Source organism: Miscanthus floridulus, chromosome 12, assembly GCF_019320115.1.
Source record: "Miscanthus floridulus cultivar M001 chromosome 12, ASM1932011v1, whole genome shotgun sequence".
Classification (NCBI taxonomy): domain Eukaryota; kingdom Viridiplantae; phylum Streptophyta; class Magnoliopsida; order Poales; family Poaceae; genus Miscanthus; species Miscanthus floridulus.
In genome coordinates, this window is record NC_089591.1 from 82,653,188 (window position 1) to 82,660,212 (window position 7,025).

At 50.7% G+C, this 7,025-nt stretch overlaps 1 pseudogene; it reads right to left on the bottom strand.

Moving 5' to 3' along the window:
* Positions 1–2,127: 2,127 nt before the first annotated feature.
* On the bottom strand, positions 2,128–6,713 carry LOC136497928 (amino acid permease 3-like; annotated as a pseudogene).
* Between the last annotated feature and the right edge of the window lie 312 nt (positions 6,714–7,025).

Sequence of the window (7,025 nt, forward strand, 5' to 3'; positions counted from 1 at the left end):
GGACTAGATTAGATTGTCAGCATTAGCTAGCTCTTAATATAGTTCTGTGTCTTTCCTTTACAGTAGCCAGTAGTAATTTCAATTTGTAATCTCCATCTAGTTATTATTATTATTTCTTTTATGACAAAGTTGAAATTATGTGCTCTATTTTTCCTAACGAAGATTTAAAGCAGTCCAAATAGGAGAACACATCAATCTCCCCACACGAGACTAACGAGCAGCATTAACTTTTACACACAGACGTACAGTGGAAAATACTCTGTGGAATTTCCCCATGATGTCGGAAAAAAACCAAAAGCATTGTGACCAAAAACCACTGTTCGCCTACACGGCCGTGTAGCCCGTGTACACGCCGTGTACACGCTACACGGTGGTGCGCCGTTTCCGTCCGTTTCCGTTTAATCGTCCGTTTACCCCGTTTAATTGACCGTTTAGCCCGTTTAGTGGACCGTTTAGCCCGAATAATAGCTAAACGGTAGGTGACCGACTGTTTACCGTTTAGCGTTTAGGAAAACACTGCCAAAAACAGAGGGCAGCCAAACACTGCACTAACTGAATATTTTTTGAACTAACTGATACTGCTGTTTTACGATGAACCTTTCGTCCTTTGGCAACTAGGTTTTCAATTGCTTTATCTTGGAGATCAGTACATCACATACACAGTTTAGATTTTCCATTTAGCATTTCTAGTCATAAAGTAGAATGTCATGCAATGGCCATCTTTGTCAGTAGTCCAATGAAATTCCATAATCATTTCCTCAAGTTTAGTAAAAAATAGTTTTGCGCTAAAGTCCTACTCATTAGATCAGATAATTCATACAAAAAGAACAAAACTAAGAGATTTCAGACAACGAACTTGAAACCAACATTAAACTATTCTCAAGATGTTTCTTCTGGTAAAAAAAGCTTGCCATTTAGGGCAACATAAAGTTATTGCGTTTTAAAAAATGCAAGTTATATGTGTAGATTTGTATTTAAAATACCTGAAAAATGTTGTAATTTTGAAGGTTTCTAAGAATATATCCTAGATTATTGCAAAGCCAAATGTGATAAGTATTTTTGACTGGAGAGAGTAATAGCCAAAGTTTGTAGGTTTCGAAGTAACTCCAGCATCCTCAAAACGTCAAGGAACAAAGACATTCTGCATCAAGTTACAAACACAATTTGAAACTTTGTCCATTTATTTGATAGAGGACACCTAAAACATACACCTCCTATGCAAATTTGAAATTCGCTGCTACTGTTCTTTCATTGTTTGACATTCAGCAGTTAAACAATGCTCCCAACAAACGAACCATAGTTTCGAAAATTATGCTATTTTTACCAGAAATGAACCAGCATGCACACATGATGCTTCAACAGTGATATGTGCAGTGATCATGCATGCTTCAAATGGAGGAACCGAAACATTAAAGGCACAAAAAGGCTTAACTGAATTGCATGTCAACAATCTGAACAACCTGATGATAATGAAGTCAATAATCCAACGCACGAGATAATAATCTGTGACAACAGTTGATAGTGCGGACTCTAGTTCAGAGCCAACTGCAAGACGAGAGCTTCAGTCCGTGGTGATGCCACCGCCGACCACATCACGGCGGACACGAACACGAACACACGGACAGCCCGGAGCACCGGCCGCTCGACTGACAGGCGTGTTCTTGTCCTGCAACGCAGACACCAGCGCCGCGTACACCCTAAAAGACGAGAGCATCAGTCCGTGGTGATGCCACCGCCGCCGTCCAGGTCCTTCACCGCTGACCACAATCACGGCGTACACGAACACACGGACAGCCCGGAGCTCCAGCCGCTCGACGACAGGCGTGTTCTTGTCCCGCAACGCAGACACCAGACACCAGCGCTGCGTCCACCCTGCTCCCCGCAGCGCCCAAAATCTCGCGCAGAAAGAACGCCGGGGAAGGGAAACGCTCGCGCAGGACACCGCAGGAGCCAGGATTGCAGTTGCACTGGCTCTTCGCTCCTCGACCACTCGGGTCCGCACGAGGACGTGAAATTTCGCGACAAAGTTAGGCGATCGACTGATCGAGGTTGTTGTTCTCCGCCAGCGTGACACAGCTCTCGGTATCTCGTATCTCTCCCCAATTTTTGACACTTCGATGTCGGCAACTGATCAAGATAGGTAATTTTGGAAGGTTGGCGTACAACATAAGAACAGCGCGACACACTGAAACTTTCTCGAGCGTGTCACTGTTCAGTACTGCTAACTTTTTCCCCTCTCGGTTTTGATACCGCCGTGTGCATTTTGGATTCCGACGTGTACTTGGTCGTACTTCTTGGACACCGCTATATATATGTGTGCCTATATACCACATGCTGCATCTCCCGTGAATCTGATCAGTAGGACTTGAACGGGCGGTAGACCTTGAGGTCGGACGCTGATGCCGGCGATGGACCCAGGCGGCGGCAGGCGACAGAGATGACGAGGCAGCCGAGGCTGAGCATCTGCAGGCACACCCACCGGGGGCTCCACCGCGGCACCTTCTTCTGCACCACGTACAATCTCCACGGGGAAGTAGACAGGTGAGCGGCCAGAAGCCGAGCGCGCCCAGGAACCCCACCACGTCGTTGAAGAATGGAAGCAGCATGGACACCACCGTCGTCGCCACCACGAACGCCGTCCGCCACGTCGCCCGGAACAGGTTCACCTTGCACCGCCTCGTCGGGAGCGGGACCTCGACCTCCCCGGTGACGTACGCCGAGTCCGGCCACCGCTGCGCGGCCCACTTCTCGACGAAGGCGAACAGCGGCTGGCAGTAGACCTGGTAGGCGCCGACCAGGTGGACCACGATGGCGGCGTTGGCCACGTCCAGGAGCCAGAAGGGCTCGTAGAAGCCGAAGCCCGTGAGGAGGTTCCCTGGCGCTCCGTCGCCGAACGCCGCGTACCCCATGCAGCCGCACAGCATGTAGAAGAGCGTGGTCACCGCCACGCTCACCACCGTGGCGCGCTTCATCACCGTCGACTCCGACGGCGGCGGCGCCCGGATGGTGTCCTGGATCTCGATCAGGATCAGGGAGTAGGAGTAGGCGAAGGCGATGTCGCCGAACGCCTGCAGGCTGCGCCACACTTTGTCCATCGGGGTCACCACGCCGATGCTGATGCCGGTCAGGCTACCCTGCACGCCTCTGTTCGCTGCATATGCAAGCGTTGCATTCATCGTAAGAAGTTGTGGCACTGGCTGATGACCTGATGCTTGCAACTTGCAAGAACGTAGCGTATATACCGATGACTTGGACGATGCCCAGGCCGAGCCCGATGGAGGAGTAGGTGAAGGACATGACGGCGGCGAGGATGGAGAGCCAGGAGATCTGGTCGAAGTCGGGTATCTGCGAGAAGAAGATCTCCGCCACGCCGAAGATGATCATGTAGGGCATGCTGGAGATCTTGCAGGGGTTGCCGTGGCCCTTCTGGTGGAAGCAGTTGGCCCTCCTGATCGCGCTGCACCAACACGACACCATCGTCAAGTCACACACTATTCACGCGCAAATGAAAGAGCAGACAAGTCGTGCGCGGCTGTGTGTTCACTCACAGCATGCTGATGGAGGCGGCGATGGTGTACCCGATGGCCACGCCCACGATGTTGGCGTACTGCAGGAACCCGCAGATCTGGACCTTGATGCCACCTGCTCGATCGACGAAATTCTCAGTTCAGAGATGCACAGGCCACAGAGTAAGTAGTTCTAGCTGGTGATGAGAATGAAGGAGGCACGAATGAAGGCGGAGAGCACGCACTGAGGTTCGCGTTGACGGCATCCATGTAGGTGTAGTTTCGCTTGCCGGTGCAGGGGTCGCCGGAGCGGTAGCAGTCGGCGAGCAGCGAGGAGGTGTAGTAGGTGACGAGCGAGAAGAGCAGCATCACGGCGGGCCCGGCCACCCAGCCGAGCTGCGCGATGGCCCACCCCAGCGAGAGCACCCCGGAGCCGATCACCGCCGTGATGATGTGCGCGCTCGCCGTCCACATCGTCCCTGCAGCACAGCCCGTACGTCAGCATGCACATCTAGCACGACTCGTCGACACGGCCGGGCCGGCAGTCCGTCCTCTCCTCCTGTCGGTTCAAATGAAATGAAACCTACCGTTGCGCTTGGGGCGGCCGTCGTCGTCGAAGCACTTGTCGCCCGCGCCCTGGCCGAGCTCCGCGCCGCAGACCTCCATGGCCGCCGGCGCTGCCGTCGGGTAGTAGTACGTGGCCACGACGTTCTCCGCCATCTCAATCTGCTGGTGAATGTCCAAGGAAGCAAAGAGCATCCAGGTCAGAATTGAGGAGGCGGTTCACTCTTCAGTCTTCACCCCCGTGGTGTGTACGTGACTGCAGATGCGCACGTGACGGCAGGCGGTGGCGCCAAGCCTGACCTGTCACTGCCAGTCTACCAGTGATCACTAGCTGCTGCCGGCGCTGCGCTCTCGACCCCTGCTGCGTGCAGGTGCAGCGTGGTAAATGTTTGTGCGAGGCTAGCTGCTGCGAGCACGAGGTGGGGTGGCGAGGTACGTGGTGTGGGGGGCGCCATTTTATAAGGCCTGCAGCTCGGAGTTGGTGGCCCCAGCTAGAGAAGAAAATTGGGTGGACGCTAGGTCCACGCTGTCGCCCGTGCGCCCCTAGCCCCGATGGCTGACGAGTGTCGCGGGATAAAATCATACGTCCCAGGAGCTTGGGCTCTCTGCGCAGGCACGCCGCTCTACTTGAGTCGGCTCCGCGTCTCGTCTCCTAAAAGTCCCCGTCAGGCTCTAAAATTGATCCCCTCATCTTCGATGCCGACGAGCAACCACCGGCTGCGTCGCACACGCCGCTAGCGCCATCCCATCCACAGGACCACGACGTCATGTGCCGCGGCGGCCAGCGGAAGGGCTACTTCATCTTCTTCACTAGCCATTTTCACGCTCGCAGCCTCGGGCGGGCCGTCGAACCGTGGATTCGCAGATGGGACTCCATGGGGCAGCAGGGGCGCAGGGCGCTTCGCTTCAGTGTCCATCAAGGGGGTCACCTCCCGGCGTTGACGCATTCATCTCATGGCCAACGTTACCATACTGGCAAGAATCTCTCTTAGGCAAAATATCTTCAGGTTTTAAAACATAATCATAAAACTCTGAAATGACCCGAGAAAAGGAAGAGTAAGTATACACGTAGCTATTCAGTTGACCTTAACGGCACAGTGCACACGACATCCCGGCCCTGCTGGCCTGGCGTGGCTGTGCGAGTGGCGCCTGCGACGCAGCCGGTGGCGCTCGTCGGAGGCGGAGATGGCAAGAGCGCTGAAGGATTAATTTTGCGGGCAATGCTACGGTACATGGTAATATTTCAAAACAATCTGAACTATTGATTTATTGGATTTTTAAATTCAACAAATAAACAAATAATATAGAAAAACAAAGGAAATCTAACAACATCCTGTAATCAGGGGAACCCTTCCCCTCCGTGATTTACACAGAAGTGGGGCCCATCCCTTTCTACGTTTGTCTGCCGCGCAAGTGCAAGGCACGGAATGGTGTCATGCTGATTTGTCGTACTTACACGCGGCTTAATTTATATACAGAAAATGTTATTTTATATATTTTAATTCATTTTTGACAAATAATAATGATTTATGTATAGTTTTTAAGTTTGGTATATTAATAATCACTCTCATGTCTATATATATATATATATATATATATATATATATATCATGAGGTCAAGTTATATAGCGTTAGGATACCTACTATAGAAAAAATTAGCAGGTTCGTTATGTATACAATATGATGCTAAAATACATATTAAGAGTATCTCTTCTAAATTAAAACATGTTGCAACGTGTGTAGCTGTCAAGTACCTGTGAATGTACATGCTAATCAAATGGTTCCACGTACATTAGATGTTGATTACACTGATTAAATTATGTAATGTGAAGTTGCAAAATAAAAAGGCTTATACCATGTTAAAGAGATCACACTTTATCAATTAGATCAAAAAAAGATTTTTATATCTAAAACTTTCCTTATTTATCTACTTTTACCAAATCAATTAATAAATAAATAAATATTTCACATATTACTTCGTAGGAAGCAATAGATGAACTTAACCATAGGATCTCACTGAGTAAACGACTCATAATTATTTGGAGGTACTAAGCCCTAATTTTGCAGCCCAACTGACTTGTGAGAGGAAGACGCGGAGCCAACTCAGCCGAGCTGCACGTGTAGTCAGACAAGCCATGTGCTTGCGCACAGAGCCCACGTGCTGCGGAGGAGCCACCCCCTCCCGGGATGCATGATTTTATCTCGTGACACGTGTCAGCCATCGGGACTAGGGGCGCACGAGCGACAGCGGGGAGCTTGGATAGGTTGAGCATGCAGTGCAAGGTAGACGACGACGACTCGCACGGAGTGTCAACGGGAAACAGCGAGTACCTAAATTGCACACACTGCCCCCTTTTGATGCCACCCTCACATAGTCGTCACATACACAATGTATGCAACAGTCACCTGAGCAACATCGTCGTGGAATTTAACCCATACAGAAAGTCAGAGGTAACCTAAACCGTGTCGTGTGTCCCAACATAGCAGCAAAGATGCGATAAGATTGCAACAGGGTTCTGAAAACCACTTGCCATGCCTAGCTCGCATCCTTTAGTTACCTTTTCTTTCTGATCGAGGAAGTTGCTGGGTCGTCGTACTCCGGTCGCTGCTCTTGCTTTGTTGCAAGGAGATTGGCGAGACTTAGGATCGGAGGGGGACTGTAGATGATGTTATATATCGATAGATGGAGTTAATGGTGTGCGTGGTGCGTGTTATTAGTTGCATCGGCTGCGTTTTATTTATAGCTGCTGCATGCTGCCTTCAGGCTCCATGCATTATGCAGATGCAGGACGAACGGCAGGGAGTCTCAGGACCCCACGGCCACGCCATTCCGAGCTCTCGTCCATTCTTTGGTTGTGTGCGTGCATTTATGCATCGAATAGGTTCGGTATACGTTTGATTCATTCCAAGCTCATTCGTCAACCGCACGGGAGAATCAGAACCTGCAGCTGAGCT